General features: G+C 49.4%; 1 long non-coding RNA gene across 1 annotated transcript; it reads right to left on the bottom strand.

The window, feature by feature from the left end:
* Positions 1 to 1,154: 1,154 nt before the first annotated feature.
* Positions 1,155 to 2,143, bottom strand: LOC122371890. The gene is made up of 3 exons (XR_006254791.1): positions 1,946 to 2,143; positions 1,572 to 1,665; positions 1,155 to 1,282 (listed from the first exon to the last, which is right to left on the bottom strand). It is a non-coding gene; the product is annotated as an uncharacterized LOC122371890 (long non-coding RNA).
* Between the last annotated feature and the right edge of the window lie 21,863 nt (positions 2,144 to 24,006).

Below are 24,006 nucleotides of genomic sequence, written 5' to 3'. Positions count from 1 at the left end.
ACACAAACGACTGACGACTCTCTCGACATGGGCATCAGAGGCGCCCCTATAGACCTCACAGGCGTCTCTAATTCCCATTGAGGCGCCCCTTTGGGCTTCAACTGAAGCTCCTCTTTCTATGGGCCTCGGAGGCGCCCCCATTTGGCATGCAGTCTCCCCTCTTTCGTATTGGGGCGCCATTATGGCCTTAATGGGCGCCCCTTTTTCATGTGGGCGCCCCCTATACTATAGACCTCAGAGGCACCCCGAAGGGCCTCAGAAGAGGCCAATAAGGTGCCCCTCTTTCGCATGCAGGCGCCCGTGTTTTACATTGAGGCGGCCCTGAGGACTTCATGGGCGCCCCTCTTTCGCATGCAGGCGCCCCCAAGGCCTCAGAGGTTCCCCTCTCACGCATCCCATTTCCATAGGCGATGGCGCCCCTTGAAAGATGGCGCACGCGCTCCTATGACGCCGCTGGCCCGTGAGGGCGCCTTTCGGGCCTGGGGGCGCCCACCAAGGTTGGGGGGGGGGGGCAAACGGAATGTTGGGGTGGCAAAATTTCAAGTGGGGGGGGGGGGGCACCTGCCTCCCCAAAAGTATACAAAGTTACGCCCCTGACAATGAGGGGCTATGTGGATACCTAGAGGGGCGGCACCATTATATTGGTGGGTTCCTCTGACACTTCGAAGGGCGTCACTGACACTATAAGGGGCGGCACTAACACTTTAAGGGACAGCAGCATCATTTTGAGGGGCGCCACCAACTTGTTGACGGGCAGCACCATCACATTCAGGGGCGGCATCATCTTCTTGAGGGGCGGCATCATCTGCTTGATGGGGCGGCTCCATCACAATGAGGGGCTATGTGGATGCCCAGAGGGGCGGCACCATTATATTGGTGGGTTCCTCTGACACTTCGAAGGGCGTCACTGACACTTTAAGGGGCGGCGCCAGCACTTTAAGGGGCGGCAGCATCATTTTGAGGGGCGCCACCGACTCGTTTGCGAGCAGCACCATCACATTCAGGGGCGCCACCGGCACTTTGAGGGCGGCACCATCACATTGAGGGGCGCCACCGATACTGAAAGGGGCGGCATCATCTTCTTGAGGGGCGGTATCATCACATTGAGGGGCTCCTCAGATGCTTAGAAGGGCGGCACCATTACATTGAGTGGGTCTACTAACAGATTTAGGGGCGGCACTGTCACATTGAGTTGCGGGATCATCACTTTCTGTTCGCACGCCGTTTGCAGAGACGGGGAGTTGTCGTCGAACGGGCTGTATTTACTGCCGTGGTGCCGTAACTGCACACGAACAAAAGAAAACATCTCAGTTTCGGTCATGTCCACCACATTCATGACGTCATACAATATTTCTATCATGAATCGTTACTTATCATACAAATACAATTTCCCTTTGTTTATATCTTATCTGACGCGTTTCAAATATATTGTTTACTAGGTAACTTTCGTATCTTATCTCGGAACACCTTTAAATACAAAAATGCAAACACTTTCAGTCGCAGTGACAAGTGATGATTGTATACAATTTCTTACAGATAATGGCAGTCTAAATCCCCAGTTCAGTTCATACCGACAAGTTTTGCCTCCCATGCGAAGTCTCAGCGTGCAAAACGGGTTCTTGGTCGCACCAACTTCGACCTCGTATAAGCGCCATTAGCACAACGCTGAAATGCACACAAAAGAGGAAAATATATCACAACTGTACCGATATACCATATCGTAATCGAATAACACACAACTATCAGAATTATCGCTCAATATGCGTTTGTGGTCGATCGACAAGCTCAACAAAAAACTATCCACAAATTTGGCGCAGCGCCAGATTGCCTTCGCAGCATCGCCATTTCCTTTTATCATGTGAAGCTGCTTAATAATCAACACATATCGAAATGACACACTTACAAGCTACATACAAACCAATACCTGTATCGAAATATCACTCACCCGTTGATATTCTACATAAAAACAAACACAAAGGCACAGACCACTGACGAACCGGCCATTCGTCTGCATTCGTCCCCCACGTGAGCCGGCCGAGCGCCGCGCAGCGGCCGTGACCTTCACAAGGTTCGGCCTTCAGCCGGTTCTGAGTAGAGCTGCCGCTTTACAGAAACACGAGAGCGCCGGTGCGCCGACGAGGCGGCGCCAACACTTTCTATAGACGGCTGCTTCACTTTAAGAGGCGGCATTATCATTTCGGAGGCCAGCAGCATCACTATGAATGACGGCGCCTACTGTTAACGCCAGACCCCTTGAAACCCTAATTTTTCGCGATTGTTTTTTAATGCGCGGAAGAATTTCAACCATATTTAGGAAATAGCTGTTTCAAGACCTGCCGAAACTTTTTCTTCAAATACGTTTTGTTGTCACTTAAATGTTTGTGGCACTTGTCATTGACTCGTAATGTTAACTGTTTTTCCATACTGGATAGAGGCTTTCCTACGTCATATGACATTAGGCTCCGCCCACGGCTGCGGCATTGACCCGTGCCCATCAGCGACCTCTGTACAAACGACACCCCTGCCATCTGTAAAGGACTATGCATTTCGCTGACGCTTCACGTGCTATGTATCAATTGCAGCAGACGGTCAAGTAAATGTTAAGCTCTTGTTGACTCTCGTATATAGGACCAAGAGGCCATCACTCCTCAACCTACTATTCACACATGCTTCGAACAAACGTTAAAGATTCCTAACAAATACGATGCTCGATGTAGGATATATGTATGTTTGAAATACGAGCGAGCCTTATGATGTGAAGCGAAGGTAATTAATTAATTATTACGTTGTTCGATGGTTGCATAGCGATGTACAAATCAGCAACTACTTGATGACATCCGAAATCCCATTATCACATTAGTTATCTGCAACGCCATAGGCTTTAAATACCTACAGGTGAATATTTCCTAACCTTATGTCAGGTATATGCCATCTGCCCGTCATTTGCAGCTTATGAAAAATAAAACAAATATCAGCCGTCAGCGAACCTATCAGCATTGTACAGTATATCTAAAAAGTATGTCCCCTGGTTTGACTCTCCCACAGGAGACGAATCGGTAACTTGGCTGAATCCCAGTTGCGGCACCCGGCCGCCAGGGTCGCTACCGCGCGAGCGGCCTTGACCGCTCGCATGTCATTGGCAGTTCGGTCCCTCCCCATCTATACCGAGGTGGGGAGGGGAGAAGAGGGGAAGAGAGGGGAGGGAGCGGCTTTCGCTCGGCACTGGGCGATACCTGGCTGACCCCTCGCTCCCTCGCTGACCTTTGTCCTGCCCTCAGGCGAAGACCGACTTCCTGGCCTGTAGCGGCCCAGCGGAAAACCGAGCTCGCGGGGCGCGACTCCATTGGCCCAATCTTATAAATGGAATGCTGTCGTAGGGGAGAGTGGGGTAAGATGCCCAGGGTGGGAAAGACGCCCCACCCCCTCTAGCGGGGAAACAAAGAATCGAACCTAGAAATTAATGTTCTTAGCGTAAAGCGGAAGCCTGCCTTGTTAACTGCACAAAAATTTGCGAAGCTCAGTTGGGCAACGGCTGGTTGGTGATTGCATGTTTTTTATTTGCTGCTTTCAAAAAATATTTTGGTGTCAAAACATTGTAAATATCTAAGAAGGAAGATATTTTTTTGCGTCCCTTGCTATAGTCGTGATACATTAACATGCGTGTACTGTGTCCCAAACAGTTGGTTTCAGGGTGTAGTTTTATGGCTAACAAATTGTGCTGATTTAATGTTACTTCGGTACCTTGGGGTAAGATGCCCCCTGTCCTGATGGGGAAAGACGCCCCCCTAAATCCGTAGACTGTCCTTCAAGCAGCCCGTCAAATAATTTATTACAGACTTGTGATGAGAGACAAAAGCCGATCTGGGACTATTGAGAGTCCGGTACGGTCCGGTGCTCCCCATGCCGGTCTCTCGGCCCACTTGGCGACTTTTTGGGCGGCATCTGACTCTGAGAGCCCTCACAACGGCCTCTGTAGGCCCCATTATTGCCTCCAGGGCCCCTCACGACATCCTTTGAGGGCTCCCACGTTGCCTCCACAGGCCGCGCTGGCATCTGAGGTCCCCACGATGGGCTCGAGGGCCCTCAAGCATCATGAAGACCTATAAGGGCCCCACAGTGGTCTTCGAACGCCACCACGGAGGCTTGTTTGGCCACGCTGGACTATGATGGCCCTAACGATGACCTCTGAAGCCCCTTACGACTACTTTTGAGGGCCCTTACGATGACGTTTGGTGTCTACTGCAGGCTCGAAGGGACTACTGATTCGTTCAGGCGATTCACGTGCCTATTTATGTCACGTATAGTGCAGGGGGGCATCTTACCCAACGCCAGGGGGCGTCTTTCTCACCCTGTGGGGTAAGATGCCCCCTTTCACTTCTTCAGGAAAATGCTTAATAGCAAAAAAAGTTATCATATTTCAGGCACAAAAGTGTGATATTTTTGGAGAAAAATGATGTCGGCTTCCGTTGAAACTCCAAGTTTTGGCTTTCCGATCGTCATTTTCGAATAATATATGACAAAGTAAAACCCTGGGCATCTTTCCCCACTCTCCCCTATTCACGGCATTAGATAATATTAATAGTGATACCAGCAGTGGATGTGGTAAAATACAGTCCAAAAGAAACGAAAGCACACGATTCGTGCATAATGCGCCCTCCCATTCAAATAAGCCCGCCCACTTCGATAGATGGTGTAGTTTCTTAGGGCGTAAAAGATGCAAAACACTACCGATTTTTTTTTAAGCTCGGCCACTGGGACCGACAATATACAATTGACTGAAATGCATGAAAACCATTTTGCATTTAGGTAATAGCCGTTTTCTGCACCCAAACTTTAGCCAGTGACACCCTGTCCATTCTAAAGCGTTTATAAGATTGGTCCCAACACCCGATTTTATATGAGGAAGTCGTTTAAAAAGCATCTTATTTCTAACGAATTTATTATTATGGCCACTTTTACAGGACGTCTATAGAGCTTTGACTTTCACATTTCTTCCTCGTTCAGGAGAAACGTTTTAACTCTCACCGGACCTTCAGGTTTTCTGAATACCGAGGGGACGTTGGGGGTTGGAAGTGAGGAAACAACCCCCTTCGCCGATTCGCTCCTAATTGAGCTAGAGCCTCACGAAAGAAACGATCGTGTGCGCCGTTACGAAATGCAGCGATTGGTCTCCGATTTAAGGACCAGGGTCAGCCAATGACTTCGGAGGTCAGGTCAAGTGGCCTAAGGCACAGGTTCGGTTTTTGGTAAATAACTTCGCTAAAAATGATCGCAGATCCGCGATTTTAGCAGCATCGTGTTTGTCTAGCTCAGGCGTGTCGAATGGTATACTTTTTCTTCGGGTGAGATCAACTTAACCCTCGCCCGTATAGAGGGGGGGGGTCGAACGGACCCCTCCCTCGGTTTTTCGCGAATAACTCGCGTAAAAAGCGGCCGATCGCGACGAAACTTTCAGTACCCTCGCGTTAATCAATTTTACACCCACCCTGAAATTGTCATGACCCTGACCTTAATGACCTTTGACCTGCAACCTACTTTTCGAGACCATGTTTGGCCGGAATCGCGATTCGGCGTATGTCGGCTCGCATTAGCGGCGCGTTTGCAGTCTTTTCGTGGTTTTAAGCGTTCAAACATGGGATATGATCTTGCTTCCATGTATTAGGGTGGGTGTCAAGGTCACCGGAAAGTCAGGTCAGGTCATTGACCTATGATGACCTCGGTTCACTTTTTCGAGTTTTACATGTTTCTAGGCCAGTTTTAGGAGCTGAATTCGAATTTAGCAGCCATATGAACATTTACGAAGTAGTTTTGGTGCCCTCGTAACATGTTGCGAAGCTGTCAGAGGCGGTTGCCACCTACTACGAATACCCTTACTGGTTGACCTGACCTGACCTGACCCGACCTGGCTTAAATGCATGAAGACATCATCTGTGATCAAAACTAACATGATATTCGTGATCAGCACCCTGAAAACCCCATAGCAGCCACGCTTTACGACTTTCTAACAGGTCCCGATTTCCCAGACTTTTGGGTCATTGACCTGACCTGGAAAGTCAACCGATGACCTAGCCCTCGCCCGTATTGGTGTTTTTCCAGCCGCGAACGTATAAGGGGGGGGGGGGGTCCGTTGGACCCCCCCTTGCCGTTTCGCCCCTGATCGAGCTAGAGCTTCGCGGAAAAAACGAGCGTGTTGCCCGTGACGAGAGGAAGCCGATGATACCCAATTTTAAGGTCCTAGGTCATTGGTTGACCTTGCAGGTCAGGTCAATGACCCCAAAGGCGGGAAAATCGGGACCTGTTAGAACGTCGTAAAGTGTGACTGCTATGGGGTTTTTCGGGGTGCTGATCACGAATATCATGTTAGTTTTGATCACAGATGATGTCTTCATGTATTTAGGCCAGTTCGGGTCAGGTCAGGTCAGGTCAACCAGTAAGGTATTCGTAGTAGGTGGCAACCGCCTCTGACAGCTTCGTAACATGTTACGAAGGCACCAAAACTACTTCGTAAATGTTCATATGGTTGCTAAATTCGAATTCAGCTCCAAAAACTGGCCTAGAAACATGTAAAACTCGAAAAAGTGAACCGAGGTCATCAAAGGTCAATGACCTGACTTGACCTTCAGGTGACCTTGACACCCACCCTAATGCATGGGGGCAACATGATATCACATGTTTGAACGCTTGAAACCACGAAAAGACTGCAAACGCGCGGCTAATGCGAGCCGACATACGCCGAATCGCGATTCCAGCCAAACATGGTCTCGAAAAGTAGGTCACAGGTCAAAGGTCATTTGGGTCAGGGTCATGAAATTTTCAGGGAAGGTGTAAAATTGTTGAACGCGAGGGTACTGAAAGTTTCGTCGCGATCGGCCGCTTATTACGCGAGTTATTCGCGAAAAACCATGGGGGGTCCGTTCGACCCCCCCCCCCTATACGGGCGAGGGCTAGGACCTTAAAATTGGGTATCATCGACTTCTCTCGTCACGGCCAACACGCTCGTTTTTTTCCGCGAAGCTCTAGCTCGATCAGGGGCGAAACGGCAAGGGGGGGGGGGGTTCCAACGGACCCTTATACGTTTGAGGCTGGAAAAACACCAATACGGGCGAGAGTTAAGGTGTTAACCTCGGGTCAAGGTCAGGTCACAGCCCGTCAGGTCACGAAGCTGGTCTAAGGAGGTCATGTTGCATATCAATCGATTCGGCAGGTCTTTTCATGTCCATTAGTGGCTTTATCGACTCGGTAGCTTTAGTTGATCGGGAGTTATTGACGAAAAACTGATAGCCTTAGTAACGTGATAAATGACGTCACGCAAGATCAACAAAGCAAAATTGAAGCATCAGACCTTGCAAGGAGCGCATGAAATCACGATTCCGTGTGCTTGAGAATTTGAGATAGTTGTATATCATTTCCGGACCAAACTAGCAATTTCCATATTCCCCTGACTTTTAATGGTGAGAGACTGACCTGATCTCAGGCGACCCCTCAGAAAATCCTAGATATACATTTATACAAGTTGTGAGACCTCTCGATCATACTATAAGATCCTGTAGGTAAGTTTCATCTCCCTATGAAAGCTCTGCACTGAGGGTGTTGCGAAGTTGGAACATTTTAGCAGAGTCCTAAAATGTTCATTTTAGGACAGTTTAGGACAGTTTCACACAGTTCATTTTAGGACTGCTCATTTATGACGTCATAGATCAGTGACCTGACTTGACTTAAAAATGCGGTTGGCGTAAAAAAATCCGACTTATCAAATCCCGACTAAAAAGAATCGACTTATAATCCGGTTAATCAAATCCCGACCATGTTTTTGCCTGGCCATTAACCCGCGCCCTGATGGGGGGGGGGCATTTTGGCCCCCCCTGTGGTTTTTCTTAAATAGCGAGAAAACGGCGGCGCGCAGCGCCGCCAAATTTTGGGTACCTTACCGGGCATCAATTTGACACCTTCACACAAAATTTCAAGTCACAGGTCACCTCAGGTCAGGAGTTATTGAGGTCAAACTGAGGTCATGTTCGAGCAAAATTGAGCAAAAAACATGACATCTTAAACGCTCACCAATTCTACAGTTAACAAGCAATTTTAAAGTTCTTTATGTGGTTGTGTAGAGAAAAGACGGCGCTACAAAACTGCTATCTCGGATTTTCAAAATTTTGGGATTTTGACCCCCAAAAATAAAAAAAAAATGATTTTTTCAGAAAAACTCAAAAAATTTCCAAAAAGTTTTCGAATTTCGAAAAAAAACGGAATATGTGTGATAGTCCCTGCGCTCTTCGATATACATACCAAATTTTAGATCGATACCTCTTTTTTGGCCAAGTTATAGCGAAAAAAATGTTAAAAATTGATGACGTCAAATTTTTGAACTCAATTTTTAGCAATTCTAGACCTCTTAGCGCAAAACGGAGACCACCATTGAACTCCCCGTGACGAGCTGCATCGAATCGATACCCATTTTATGCAAAAATATCAACTTTGAAATTTGACCTAATTTGACCTGACCTTGACCTGACCTTGACCAAAACGTGACCTAAGCTGGCCCTAAAGTCTGTCTGACCCACATAATCGCATTTTTCATGTAAAATGGACCATAAAACATGTATCACACGACACTTTCATATTGTGACCCCCCAGTGACCTGACCTCTGTGACCTGACCTGGTATCAGTGACCTCAAATAGCAAAATATGTGTTTGAAGAACATTTCTCCATCGATGATTTTCAATGAAATGCATTTTACTCGATTTTACAACGCATTTCTTGAAATGCCTGTAAACGGTGAAAATTCGACCTTTGACCTGACCTGTGACGTCATCGGTTTGACCGAGGTCAATGAAATTGGGTCACAAGGTAGTTCCCCGCTGGGGCTATCCAACACCGTTTACCGCTTGTCGCTATGTTGCGTGGTTCTCGAGATCTGAGGGGGGGGGGGCACATGGCCCCCTCCCCCATCAGACCGCGTTGCTCGGCAGAGCCCAACGGGGCGCGGGTTAATGTTCTAGCCTTACAGGTGATTGTTTGAACGCGGAAGATGCTGAATCTTGGTTAACCCCATACTTATCGTATGATAAAGAACGTCAGTGTTAGAAAGTTAATTAACAATTTTATTTAGGATAGTTTAATTCAAGTGGGTATAATCCGACTTGACAATTTACTAGGAGGGTTTTGCAGCGCTATTAGTTCGGCATTTAATTATAAATGATTGCTAATTTCGATCCGGATATCGTTATTCAATGCTGGCCTTTGCGTCCTCAGAAAAGTTGTTTATAGTCATGAAGGCTTGCATTGACCCATACTTTCCATTTTTCAGCACCATTATTCGAAATATGTTGACCAGATGTTTTGCTTCAGCTCTCCCCTGAATCCTTTGGCTTAGACCTGGCGTATCACCCGTGCATCGCAAGACGCACCTACCACACACAAGTTCATGATCCCCACGAACCCACATCAGCGTCCGTTCGCTTGGCGTGTGACCCCTTGACCTTTGGCCGCGACAACTGCCAGCTTGCTGGAGCACCCCTCCCTACACGCGCTACCCCGCCCGCTGCCATCCCTCCCCCCCCCCGGGGTCGTGTCACGAAGGTTCGGGCTTACGCTACTACCGGCCGCTGCGCAGCTGTCACCTAGCGCTTGGGAATGTGTGGTCTGGTGCGGATTCAGCCAACTACCGGCTCGCGACACCAGCGCCACGTAGTGGCGACGGTACATTCTTTTTAGACACACTGTACACGCAATGCGCATTGAGCATTTATGGCTCCTCAGTCATCATGTCGCTCTTTGGGCACTGTCAGACAAGACGCTACGCACAACTCCGCCGGCTTTCGGCACCGCTCGACCGTCCCCGCTCCCCGCCACAGCGCGAGTACCGCGCGTCGGCCCGAAACCACCGCAGGCCAAGACCAGGGGCGTAACTTTGTATACTTTTGGGGGGGGGGGGCAGGTGCCCCCCAACTTGAAATTCTGCCACCCCAACATCCCGTTTGCCCCCCCCCCCCAACTTTGGTGGGCGCCCCTTGGCCCAAAAGGCGCCCTCACGGGCCAGGGTCGTAACCACGCTCAACAGATCGTGGTGAGAAAAAAACTGCAATAGGAGCGCCATCCCTCAGGGGGGGGGGGGGGCGCCATGGCCTATGAGCTTGGGACGCTCTGAGGCCATGGAGCGCCTACATGCGAGAGAGGGGCGCCTATGAACTCCATATGGGTGCCTCAATGCAAAAGAGGTGCGCCTGTGATGGCAATAGGGGCGCCTGCATGCGAAAGAGGGGCACCCTATTGGTCTCTGAGGCCCTTAGGGGTGCCTCTTAGACCTATGATAGTATAGGGGCGACCACGTGCAAAAGGGGCGCCAAGGAAGGCCATAGTGGCGCCCCCATACGAAAGAGGGGCGACTGCATCATGTATGCCAAATAGGGATGCCTTTGAGGCCCATTTTAGAAAGAGGACCTCAAAGGAGCGCCTCAATGGGAAAAAGGGGCGCCGGTGAGGTCTATAGGGGCGCCTCTGTTAGCCATATGGGCCGTTACATGCGAAAGAGGGGCACCTATGAGGCTTAATGGGGCGCCTCCATGCAAAAAGGGTAGGTCGTTTGTGTAAAGTTTTTGAGGGACGGTATGCCGTTTGCGGCAAATAAATACTTAGCTAAGTAGCGTGCCCCATTCGTTAACATGCGCCCCTCAAGCCAAAGTTGGTGCCCCTCTGACTACACTTACGTCTTAAATCATCCCTTTTGCTAATAATGGCGACCCTCGCACCACAGAGTGGCGCCCTTCCGTGTATCAATGCGACCATTGAGGTAGTTGAAGTGCCCCTCTGACAAGTACCTTATGCCATCATCCTTGCTAGAATAGCGCCCCCAGTCCGCAGGCTGCCGATTGGCTCCTGAAGGCGCCCTCGTGCCACTTTTGGTGCCCCTCTGCACTGAGTAATGAAATGTATGTGGCACTCGCACAGTGAGGCGCCTACCGATTTTAAGAGCGCTACTCGAGTCATAACCATCGCCCCTCTACGTATACCTAGAGGGGCCTGGATGCCATGTAACACACTATAATGTGTTATGGCATCCCTGCTGCTAAAAGGGCACACTTGCTATAAGGCTAGCGCCTCAACGGCTCATACAAGCACTCTGGAAGCCAAAGTTAGCGCCCTTCTGACTTATATCATTTCTTTTGCAAAGTAGGGGAGAGTGGGGTAATTTGGCCGGTGGTGTAAATTGGCCGCCCCCACCTGTACGAAAGCTGATAAAAGTGAATGAAATAACTTTAGTCTCTATTCATTTGTCATCGGCAGAATTAACTCGAGAACAAATATCAAAACTTTCCCCCTCTTAGTTTTATTCAAAATTAATGAAAGGTGAATTACGTTAGAAAATGGTAACTTTTACTTCCGTTTAAAAATTTGTATAACATGTAGTATTTGGGCTGTAAACGAATTAAAACATTATAGCGCCATTTTTGAGGGTGTTCAGCGGCTCCAAGAGCAATTTCATCTAGTTCTGTACAGCCATGACGACTTTATAGACAAAAAATTTCAGAATGGCAATGTGGGGTTATTTGGCCGGGACTAGCGGGGCAACTTGGCCGGTGCGCTCAGAGTCACTATGCTGGGACGGCCGAGTTGTCATGGTTAATTATACCATAAAGGACATAATTCATGACCAACTTTGACTACCTTGATGCCATATTTCCTATTGGACAGCTGTAAGGGCATGTGACGTCATCAAAGGTTACCTAACGCTTTTTTGCTAATAAATACTTACAGAAAAAAGATACAGCCGCGCAAATGGTCTCATTGTGTTCAGCTCGTCAAGGCGCATCGAATGATATACATGATGACCTTGAACTCACGTAACCTTGAGGTCAAGCGACCTGAGGTAACGAGACCTGAAGCCAACCTTGATCTTGACCTTGACCTCTCGAGGTCAACACATACATGTTTCGATGCGGAATGACGAGAGAATTACGATGGTGTTTTTTGTTTTGTCCTAACTTGATTACTTCAAAAGTTATTCGTAAAAAACTGTCATCGCATCTAGAGCCGCTATTTTGACTATTTTCGACCCCTGTGACGGGTGAGTCAACCTCCAAAATGCTTCAAATGCGTCGTAGGACACGCGTCATTGCTGAATGTGAAGCTGACTCGCCTATAACAAAAATCATGGCCTCAAACTAACACCGGCCAAATTGCCCCACACCCCCGGCCAAATAACCCTGCTAGTGGGGCAATTTGGCCGCTTTGCAGACCTTTGTAATCCGCCACAATTTCAATATCAGTAGTTACTTAATCATTTCAAGTTTACTGTCCAAGAAAGTAAAATGTATGCCACACCTGTCCGCGTTGAGAAAATGCAGAAATGTGTTGTCGATTTTTAGTTACATCGTTTTCTAAAAAAAAAGCGGCCAAATTACCCCACTCTCCCCTACGACGTCGCCTCTCGTTGGACAGGGTGGCACTGGCGCCCCACCAGTTTATCGGCGCGCCTTTAGCCACATGAACCGCTCCTCTGGTCAATGCGGTCAATACCTAATGCCATCGCTGCAGCTAGAACGGCGCCCCTATTTCGGTGCTAGAACAGCGCCCCTCGAGGCTCTTTTGACGCCCTTCTTCAGTGCGTAATGACATTTACATATGTGGTGAAGAGCGGCGCCGCCGCCCTTGGCGCTGAGTGGCGCCCCACTATTTATTAATGCGCCCAGCTACAGTCTTTGAAATCGTCCCTCCGGGAAATGTGTTATTATCTTTGCGGTAAAACGGCACACTTAGCTAGTTGGAGAGCCTCATCGGTCAATAAAAGCGCCTCTCGAGCCAATCTCGACTATAATAGATATTAGGTAACCCCTTTGCCTAGTCTCCATGACCTATACTAACATCTTTAACTACACTAGTGTCTAATGTCGTTTCTTATGTTAGGCGCGGTGCCCCGCGCCCGTCAGGGTGGCGCCTCAACAGTTAATTAACGTGCCCCATGAGGCAGTTGAAGCGCCCACTCTCCAATACCTTGTCATTGCTGTTCCCAGAACGGCGCATCCTGACGGACGTACCATTGGTCCCTCCCAGAGGGAACTCTCGAGCAAGATTTGGCACACCCCTCTCGGAAGTGCATAGTGACATTTCTGTGTTTTAGAACGGCGCATGGTGCTCCACCTACTCATCAAAGTCTCAGCATGATTCTATAGCCCGTCCAATTCTGAAACCTCCGGTTTTGTTCTGCTCCGATGGGATACCCGGTCGGTAAATAATGACCCGGGGAAGCACCATCCGCCGCCTCCTTTTCAGAATTTGGTCATTTATTTCTCACAGAAAATCTCCTCTGTTAACACGCGCAGTGGAAGGGGGGGGGGGCGGATTTCGCCCACCCCTCCTGTTTTTCGCCAATAACTCGCGCCGCAAACATAATATTAATGTGAAATTTCGGCTACCTGTCCAGAATTGAATTGCGGATCTTCTCGTGCAAGAAATAAGAAAATCGGTTCACAACTTTTCTAGTAATAGCGGTGTAAAGTCAAACATCCTGCCCGCGGCTGCCGGCGCTAACCGTTACGCGCCGCCTGAATTGTAGACTGTGCCGGGGCGGGACGGTTCCGTCTTTACATCGCGCTCCTTACCGCTGATTATATTAGATTCGCGTCAAATTCGGTGAGAAGACTGAGAAATGTACAGGCAATCATATGGTCAAAGAATTTTGAAAATCGGCCGGTAACAATTCGAGTTATGAGTGTGTAAACACAAAATTGTGATTGCCGCGTTTCCCGCGTCGGACGATCCCGCTTCAGCCGGCGACATCTTACCCTTAGCAGGCTTCTAACTGCCATATTTATTGTTGGATTATCTAGAAATTCACCTTACATACTCACAAATGTTTTTTCTTTCGTATAGTGAAAGAAAAAAGAAAATCGGCCGGTAACTTTTTGAGTTATCGGCGTGTAAACGCAAAAAAGTCGCTAATATGGCAGATTTGACCACATTTGACCTCATTTGACCTTGAAGATATTGACCTAGGGTCATGAAATTCACACACAACAGAGTTCTCCATGGGCCCCACCTACCCTCCAAATTTCGTCTTTCTAGCTCCAGTGGGAGCTGAGATCTTAGGGGGGCGACATCCGCCCCCCTTCCACTGGGCGTAGCACTCGCAACCCTTCCACTGCGCGTGTTAAAATAATGGGGAAATGCGCGTTTTCTCAGCGTGCGTGCCACGTACCACACCCGGCACCCACGTGATTTAAGATTGGGGAAGGCACCGACCAATAACGTCATCTTACACCCCGTGCAGATTTAGACCTTTTGTAACGCAGATGCGCTACATTTTTTCATCTTTCATGCGGAATTGCAAGCTGTGTCACAAGCTGAAACATAGCCATCTGCGAGCGCCACACAGACACGGTCAGCCGGCTAAATCGGCTGTGATACCCGATCTCCGTCCCAGCCGGCGCCCACAGAAACGGCGCAGCCGGCTTTGACAAACAGGGTCCCCTATAGATGACCACCCCGCTTCATGAGAACCCGGATTTGAAGTCGACAAATAGCATACCGAAACGCGCCATTCGGCCCGTCTCGAACCATTTATCAGTTTAACCTTTGGAAAACAAGACAATGTCCCACGCTCGGCACCCCGCCAGAAGAGAAGAACAAGGAGAGGGGAGTGCAGACCGGCCCTGATTTGAACCAAAACAAGAAAGGGGAGCGGGGACCGACCCGGTTTGTACGAAAACAGGATGAAATAGAACTCGGTCGCCAACGACAAAATATAGGACATCTGGCCGGAGCTGGCTTCAAAAACAAGGGGAGCGGAGGGCCAGCCCCGCCACCTGGCGCCCCAGACGCCGTGATCGCCGGCGGCGAATTCCACCCGACCGCTGCGTGAAAGGGTGTGACTGCCATGGCCGGGGGTGCCGAACTTCAGCAAATCACGAACGTTTGAAGGCGGAGCCAAACGCACTTTCTGAGAATGGAGGACGAAGATTGGACAAGGAGATGCTGCCCGGCCCTCTGAAGTAGACGTCATCAAAAGTATAAGTTGATGAAACGGAACTGGAAGGCTCTGGCTCTCTCTCGGACGACGGATTCTGGGCTGGCACTCTCTCGGTTCACGTCTCTCGTCTGGCATCGCGGACAGCCCACGAGACCTCCACGGCTGGACACCACGGCGCCGGCGGCGGCTCTGGCCGCCGGGCCGGGCGCTGGACGGACACGGCCATCATGTCAGCGACTCCATCTCAAGTAAGGTCACGGTGATCACGGGCGTGCACCTAATCCCCAAATCCTTGGAATAATCACCTCCCCCTCGTTACTGCTATGTGAGCCACATTATATTCCTCTTCTTTTTTTGTGCCGTCCCGCAATATTTCGGGCCATTCATTTCTAGGTAGTTTAAAGGTAGTGTGCCACCTTTGAAAGATTTCCCATTTTATTTTTCCTAGGATAAGAAGCTTCTGTTTTTACCTAATATCGCAAAAAAAAATCAAAAATGGGCCTGGAATAGTGCCTTTTTCGCCTAAAAGTTTTTCGGTTTTTAGATATGTATAACAACTGTAGTGGGCTCACCTGCAAACAGGCGTCGGGCAACAATCGCGAATGCGGCGCACTTGTGACAATAAGCAAAGGTCATTATAGTGTTACGACCATACGACGTACGGGAATGAGTTATCAGCTGTCTAATCGTAGACAACACAATGTCGAGCCTTAAACTGTAAGCCCGTATTGGTATTGTTTCTTTTATTTGGCTGTCGAACATTATTTATGGTTTGAAATATGATTTTATGTAAAATAATTGATATGAAAAAGCCGTCTTATAAGTTATGACCCCATTTCACCACACGCAAGTGGCAGAAATGACAATGATCAGCTGACGCATTTTTCTTGGCCGAAGTCAGAGCGCGCGGCCCGACGCACCACGCGTATTTGGAAATTCCGACCTCGACGAGCATCAGAAGCCACCTAACAGGCGTGTTCGAAACCGCAGGAGATGATGATGAACGGGTTTATCGAAACTTGATTGGATGAGCATATCGGTAATAGCGATTTCAGTGTGTGCATTTATTGTTCATAGTGGTGTGAAATGTGGTTGGGGTACGACCGACAACCCGTCGGGGCGAATTTCGCACTGGGGTACTCAAAATTTGAAGAATTTAAGACGTTTCCATGAGTTTTGAAGGTACGGATAAGTTCTAAAAATCCGGTTCTCCTTATCTGGGCCATTAACTCCATACGGTCCAAGAAAGCTGGCACACTACCTTTAATTGAACAATTCGATTCTGTCAGCTATTTAAAATGTACGAGTGTCTGTTGTCGTAAGACGCGTGCCGGCGTGGACTCTCGTCCGGCGTCCCATGGTGATTAAGGCGGACGGAGGGAGGGGATTATGCACCGTGGGGAGTCGGGAAAGGGACGGGCGACTGTGTACCGCACCGCGCGGCTTGTGGGGCTCAGTTGATGGGCGGCCTGGGCCCAGAATCTTTCCTTTAAATTTGACGTGCAAGGGAATTCAAGGTGTTGCGTCGGAGTATGTAAATAAATGGGACTTGTAAATCGTCCGGCGTCCCATGGTGATTAAGGCGGACGGAGGGAGGGGATTATGCACCGTGGGGAGTCGGGAAAGGGACGGGCGACTGTGTACCGCACCGCGCGGCTTGTGGGGCTCAGTTGATGGGCGGCCTGGGCCCAGAATCTTTCCTTTAAATTTGACGTGCAAGGGAATTCAAGGTGTTGCGTCGGAGTATGTAAATAAATGGGACTTGTAAATATTGAAATACGAGTGTGAGTAGTGCTGAAGGGGCAGGGATCGGAGGATGGAGCATAAAAGGCCATATGCTAACCCACAGTCAGGAAAGAGGTCGTTTCCAAGGTGTCTGGCCAGAGTAATTTACAACGATCAGTTCTCTTGATCTGTTGATTTTACACAGTGCACAAAGCGATTATACACAACACATGCAGGACCTCCCTAGCCTAACCGATACTGGAGCTTCTCCGGTTGACTCCTAAGTGCCCTTGCCAGTGGATTTCCTGGCACTCCATCCTCCCCAAATCATCCCACGGTCCAACAATAGCGATTACACACAACACCCACAGGACCTCCCTAGCCAAACCGATACTGGAGCTTCTCCGGTTGACTTCTAAGTGCCCTTGCCAGTCGATTTCCTGGCACTCCATCCTCCCCAAATTATCCCACGGTCCAAACAATAGCGATTCCACACAATACACACAGGACCTCCCTAGCCTGACCGATACTGGAGCTCCTCCGGTTGACTCCTAAGTGCCCTTGCCAGTGGATTTCCTGGCACTCCATCCTCCCCCAAATTATCCCACGGTCCAACAATAGCGATTATACACAACACACACAGGACCTCCCTAGCCTAGCCGATACTGGAGCTTCTCCGGTTGACTCCTAAGTGCCCTTGCCAGTGGATTTCCTGGCACTCCATCCTCCCCAAATTATCCCACGGTCCAAACAATAGCGATTACACACAATACACACAGGACCTCCCTAGCCTAACCGATACTGGAGCTTCTCCGGTTGACTCCTAAGTGCCCTTGCCAGTGGATTTCCTAGCACTCCATCCTCCCCAAATTATCCCACGGTCCAAACAATAGCGATTACACACAACACATACAGGACCTCCCTAGCCTAAAGGCCGCCGTCCACTGTGCGGAACGCGTGCGGTCCGTACGGAATTTAACACAGAACCCTATGGGCGCATCCGGTCCGTACGGAAATCGTGTGCGCTCCGTCCGGACCGCATCCGAACGGCAATCAGCTGTTGATTTTCCGTCAGCTCTCCGCATGCGTTTCGGATGCGGTTGCTACGGAGACGGAAGAGTGATGTCCGACGCGCTGAACTTTTCTGCGGAAAACGCATCCGGAACGTCCGGAACAGACTGGTTTGGGGCCGTGTCGGAGGCAAACATTGTGAATTGTACGGAGAATTGGAACTCGATCATCATGAAGTAAGTAAAAATTATTTCCTTAGAATGGCAAGAGTATTCGCTGCTGGTTACTTGCAATATTTTATTTGGTAATAAGCGATAGGAAACATTTATTAGCTCTCCGCGTCCGGACCGCATCCGGACCGCATCCGGACCGGATGCGGCGACATTCCGGACGGACTCCGGACGGAATTCCGTCGCAGTGGACGGCGGCCTTAACCGATACTGGAGCTTCTCCGGTTGACTCCTAAGTGCCCTTGCCAGTGGATTTCCTGGCACTCCATCCTCCCTAAATTATCCCACGGTCCAAATGATAGCGATTATACACAACACATACAGGACCTCCCTAGCCCAACCGATACTGGAGCTTCTCCGGTTGACTCCCAAGTGCCCTTGCCAGCGGATTTCCTGGCACTCCACTAATCAATTTACCAACGCCCCGCATACAAGCAACACGCTTAGACCCTGTTGCACACCAAATATATGTAATTGTATTCTACATGGACACTGCAATGGATGGAACCGGGGAGATAGATGGTGCACGTCACGCCCCTGTGCGTGGAGAATCCACCGGCGCGGCCATGGGTTAGGAGGGAGATGAGACGCGAGTGAAAGGGAGGAGGACTGTACAAATAGATAAATCGGGTTTCCCGAATGACGCTAAACTCGGACAGACCCCACTAGATATGAGGCCTCGATTGAGTAAGCCCTGGATGCGTGCAATAAGTCGCGAAATTAAACGTGAGGATGAAGGCGAGTCGGGCACAGACCGCCGAGGAGGGTTTCAAGAAATGTTACCCGGTCAGCCTCGTGTCCTGGCTCGGAGGGGACGACGGGCTGTAGTCTGTCTAACCTCTGGCTAGCGGGACACGGGACCAGTGGCCCGATTGTTCCGGCCCAGGGTAGGCCTGGGTGATAATTAAGGTCACGTGGGCCGTCGCCTGGGATGTGTATCGGCGGGTGGACCGCCGCGAGATGACGGTGTTCCGTCTCGGATTAACAGCCTCCGAGGCTGGGCAGATTTTAGGCTGCCGGGCTGGCCCGGAAGCCCTGAACTATGACTGGAGCGAGATGCGGTCATCAGTATCACGGATGGACCTTAGTTACCCAGCCCGGTTTCAAAAAGATAGGTAGGCCCGCTATCGGTCCCTCAAGTGGTCGGCGCGGGACGTCATTTGAAGAGCGACATAGATAGTTTCGGAGGTGGTTAGGACCCCGGGCGTCTTAGCGAGGGAATCGTATGCCGCCGGAAGAGTAATGCCCCGCGAAGGAACGTATAATGCCGCAAGACGGGGGTGAACATTAGATACCGAGCATTCGAGTCGGGTGATCGCAGTCAGACGGTGCTGGCCACCCGCAGTCAGTCGAGTAGCTCCGGCCATGCTCTGGTCCTTTCGAATAGGTCTGTGACGACAGCTTAACTACCAGCCACGGATAGATAGGGCTTTGGACACCTATGTGCTGGTAGTCGACGATGTGTGTTGAGTGCAGGATGTCCCCGAGTGGACCTGCGTGCGTGGAAGACGCGTGTCGTCTTTGTAGTTAGCCGACGAGAGCTAACCCTTTTTAGGTCGCCGGGTTGGCCCGGAAACCCTGAACTATGGCTGGTGCGAGATGCGGTCATTAGTATCACGGACGGACTTTAGTTACCCAACCCGGCTTTCAAATTTTAGATACGTCCGCCGCGGAAAGCCCGGGCTACTGAGTGCCCTGCGAGCTCTAGCTCCGGAACCGTGGGCTGGAGTGTGTTAGAGATGCTGACTGACCACTGGCAGCAGAAGGTAGGTCCACACGTGAGTGGCAGTAAGACAAGGGCTGCATACGTTGTTGCAAAGGTTTACCGGCCCATGCTGTAAGTCCATTGTTCGCTCAACAACCTGTGTGCGTGTGTGTTTATTATTTGTGTGTAGGTAGTTCGGCATGATCTTGGACCCGCTATAAGTCGCGAAATTCAAGGGCGGAGTGCCGAAATCTGTGGTGGTTCGTATAATCTATTCGTGTAGCGTGAGCATTATGAAGCGTTTGTCTGATGTACGGAGCATTGTGGTTATGAAGGGATAACGGTTAATGAAATTTAAGGCCAATGACTCAATAACGACTTGCGCACGCCTTAGCACCACCGGGGAAGTTAGGCAAAGAGGGAGGGATCGGAGACGGCTAACTCTGATAATTATGAGGTATAACTGGACGTATGACAGAAGTGAGAAGGGATGCACGAGTGGAAGTATGATTGTTGTGTATATCCGGTGGGAGATAGCCCTCAGCTAGGAAGGGCGCTGTTGTTTGAGAGTGGGACTTTTTGTTAAATAGAGTTGATTTTCTATACCAATATGATCGAGGGTAATTGATTATCATTTATCATTATCTCCCATTCCCTAACCCTGGCCTATGTGTTTCCGATGATTGATCGCCCCGGAGAATGTAAAGACAGAGTCGGGACGAGTTCGCGAGGGGCTGAACCGAGAAGGGCTTTTACGAGTAGAAGCGCACCGACTAGGACGATTTTAACACCCCCACTCGAGCCAGCCCACCTGCTGAGAAGCGAATGCCCGGTTAGCCCCGCAACGGCGAAACCCCGCTACACTTTCGTCACCATTCACCAACCGTTTGTCATAGTTCATATCTACAGGAAATCATGGGAAACATGAAATATGAGCTATCAACGTTTCATAAACGTGCACCTTGTCGCGTTTACGTCCTGCATAATCGTTTTTTATCTCGTTTTTTTTTTTTAATCGGCTGCTTTCTCATTTTTCGGGTCATTTCATTCCATCTGTTCATCCTTTTTAGAAGCACTACAGACTACCATGTTCGTTAGAGTGTAATAGGGCGTCACTACTATCAGTAGCGGCGGAACACCTTCAATTAACCCGCGCCGGGCCGGTGCTCCGAGATTCCGCGCCGGGCAGGGGGGTGTCTGAACACCCTCCCTTCTAACTCGGCTCCTGGGCCAGGTAGCGACACGTGGTAAGCGGCAATCGAAAGAACGTCCAAAATAAAGACGAAAACACTTCGGTCATGTTTTGGGTCAGGTCAAAGGTCAGGTCACCAGAGGTCACCAAAGGTAAAATGTTGATTATTTCAACATTTTGGAAACTGCCAACGGTTATCTCGGGAACCGATAGAGCTACAGCGCCGCAGAAGAGCGCATTCGATAGCCCTTTTACAGACCTTTCTGAGAGGTGTTCTCAGATTTTACCTCAGGTCAACAGTTTAGCCTCCAGAGGGCAAAAACTCCAAAAATAGCCGTTTTTATTAAAAACGCTTTTCGGCAATAACTTTTGACCAAAAAGAGCCATGACATTACCTTTTCCAGCATCGTGTTCCTCTCGTCGAGACGCGTCGAATGAACTATAATTTGACTTTGAAGGTCAACTTGAAAATTTGACCTCAGGGCAATGTCATGACCTGACCGGAAAAGGTCATGTTGCATATCAGTCGATCCGCAACGTCGAGTCGAACACATCTAAGGCGTTTTCAGCGCTCTAGCACGCCTCTATCAGAAGTTATTAGCGAAAAAACTGTCAGATTCTGTTCGTGACCTGAGATGACCTCGGGGACATAACGAGGGTTCACAGTTGCCATTTTCCGGTTCAGTGTGCCAATTTTACCTACATCTCGATGTTTGAGAGTGTCTAGAATAGCGTTCGTGCAAAACAGACGCTTTTCAATTTGCTCCCATTGACTTATAATGGAGAGGCCGCAAAATTGACCTGACTTTAGGTCACTGATATCAAAATTCCGAGATATACATCTTATAGATAATGTTGCTCTAATCAATCGCTGAAAGTTTCAAGGCAATCGTTCAGTCGGTGTAGCTATGACCAGCATTTTTTTGTGAGGTGAGGTCACTTGGCGTGACCTGGTGACCTGACCTAAGGCGACCTGAGTCTGTAATTTTCATAACATGTGCGGAAAAGATGCACGAACAGGTGTGCGCCGCCGTTTTTGAGATATCTGCGAAATACCGCAAGGGGGTGTTCAAACACCCCCCCCCCCGGCCCGGCGCGGGTTAAGGGGGGGGGGACTGCCGACTTTTGGTCCCATTCTTTCCATGCAACGCCATAGGGCTAATGTTAAAATGCCTAAATCAAAGAGGGGCACGGTGCCCCGGTGCCCTCCCTGTTCCGCCGCCTATGACTACTATGGTAATTCCACAACTCGCCCGCGGTTGCTGACCCCCAAATTGCTTTCAAAATGTGCTTGGTTTCAAAAAATTTCCGCACCTTCGGCGCGCCACTGCGGAAGCAAAATGCTGCAACACAACGTGCCAAAAGACAACGGCACAAAATACAATGTGTTTGGTAAACGTAAAAATGTTGCCGTAAACTGAATTAGGACTAATTCGTAGAAAGACACGGGGAGGCGCCCTAATGCTCTTAAAAAGGCGCCCCTAACAGCAGTGCCCCCCAACAAAAAAAAAGTTAAGCCCCTGGCAAAGACCACAGAGGCGGGGCTTAGCTGTGACGTCATAACGTATCACAGACTGACTGGTGATAGCCCCTACACACCGGCTGAAAATCTTGCTCGAAATATAACATTACGAGTCAATGAGAAGTGCCTGAAATAAAGAAATAGCGACAAAATATCTAAATTGTAAAAGTTTCGGCAGGTCTTGAAGCGGCCATGTCCTGAGTTTGGTTGAAATTCTTCCACGCATTAAAGAATAATCGCGAAAAATTAGGGTCTCAAGGAGTCTGGCGTTAACAGTAGCCTGCATGTGCGTGCTGCATCCAGGCACGTAGCTAGGATTTGGCCAAGGGAGGGGCGGAGGAATCCCGGGGGCCTCCTTTCTACAGGGGGCCTCCTCCCTAAAGGGGCCTCCTTTCTACAGAGGGTCTCATGCCTACACAATTACATATACAACATAATGCAATTACTTTTGTTCAGCTTTCATATGGCAAGCGCACTGGTATGTTTCTTTATTCTTACCGCTGCAGGCTGCAGCGGTAAGAAACATACGCATATCCACAGTGTATATAAATACAGTGGCGGCAAATGCGCTTGGTCACGTGACCAAATCTGCACGTGCGGTTGTGGCGAGGGCACTTCCCGAAACTCTGGTGCCAACGGCCTCGCGGCGCCCATAGAGAATACATGGGACGTTTTCTTTTCAAACCTATCGTGTCTAAACCAAGCCATTTAGTGCAAGGATACGACTGGTTTGAGATTCAGTCGTCTTTTGGCTATACGTCGGCATAAGAAACGTATTTTTATCGGCAAAATTCGCTAAGTACCAGGTGGTTTTCCGATACCCTGCACGCCTCCTAACCCCCAGTGGTCGACCGGAGGAGTCAGTAGCGCTCCACCCACGACTTTTGGCGATAGCTCAAAACACCTTACAGCTAGAGGGCTGCTATTTGGCACACCTTATCTTTGCTTCCATATGCATCTTTGGAAACCAATTGCATTTCCGTCTCAGGTCAGATCACTGACTTATGACGTCACATGTGAACCTCTGCAATAGTCCCAAAATACCGTAACTTCGCAATGCCCTCGGTGCCAGAGGAGCTGTCCCAGCGAGATGATACTTACAGGACCTAGTATCCTCTAGAAGTCTCAAAACTTGTATATCTCGGATTTCTCCTAGAGGTCACATGAGGTCAGGCCGATCGCGCGACGTCACCATTACAAGTCAATGGGGAAAATATGGAAACTGTAATGTTGACGCCGAGAATGATCTAAACCTAGCTCAAGCACATGGAATCGCAATTTCATGCACTTCTTGCAATGTCCAATGCTTCACTTTTGGATCTTTAACCTAGCTTGACGTCATGTATGACGTCACAAAGGTCACAAGTTTTTTTTTTTTCGTCAATAACTCCTGATAAAATTGAACTGGCAAGTCGGAAAAGTCGACAATGGACTCGGGAAGACCTACCGAATCGAATGATATACGATATAACCTCCCCCGACCAACTTCGTGACCTGAGTACCCCTGACCTGACTTTGACCCGATGTGAGCCCCTTATGTTGACCCCACCCAAACAAAAGTGTACCATTTGACGCACCGGAGCATGACAAACATGACGGTACTAAAATTGCGACTCGGCGCCGTTTTTTGGCAAAGTAATTTCTCAAAACACGA

Source organism: Amphibalanus amphitrite, unplaced genomic scaffold (assembly GCF_019059575.1).
Source record: "Amphibalanus amphitrite isolate SeventyFive unplaced genomic scaffold, NRLGWU_Aamphi_draft 001289F_arrow, whole genome shotgun sequence".
Classification (NCBI taxonomy): Eukaryota; Metazoa; Arthropoda; class Thecostraca; order Balanomorpha; family Balanidae; genus Amphibalanus; species Amphibalanus amphitrite.
Note: the sequence above shows the minus strand (reverse complement) of the source record. Positions and strands in the feature narration are given on the sequence as shown.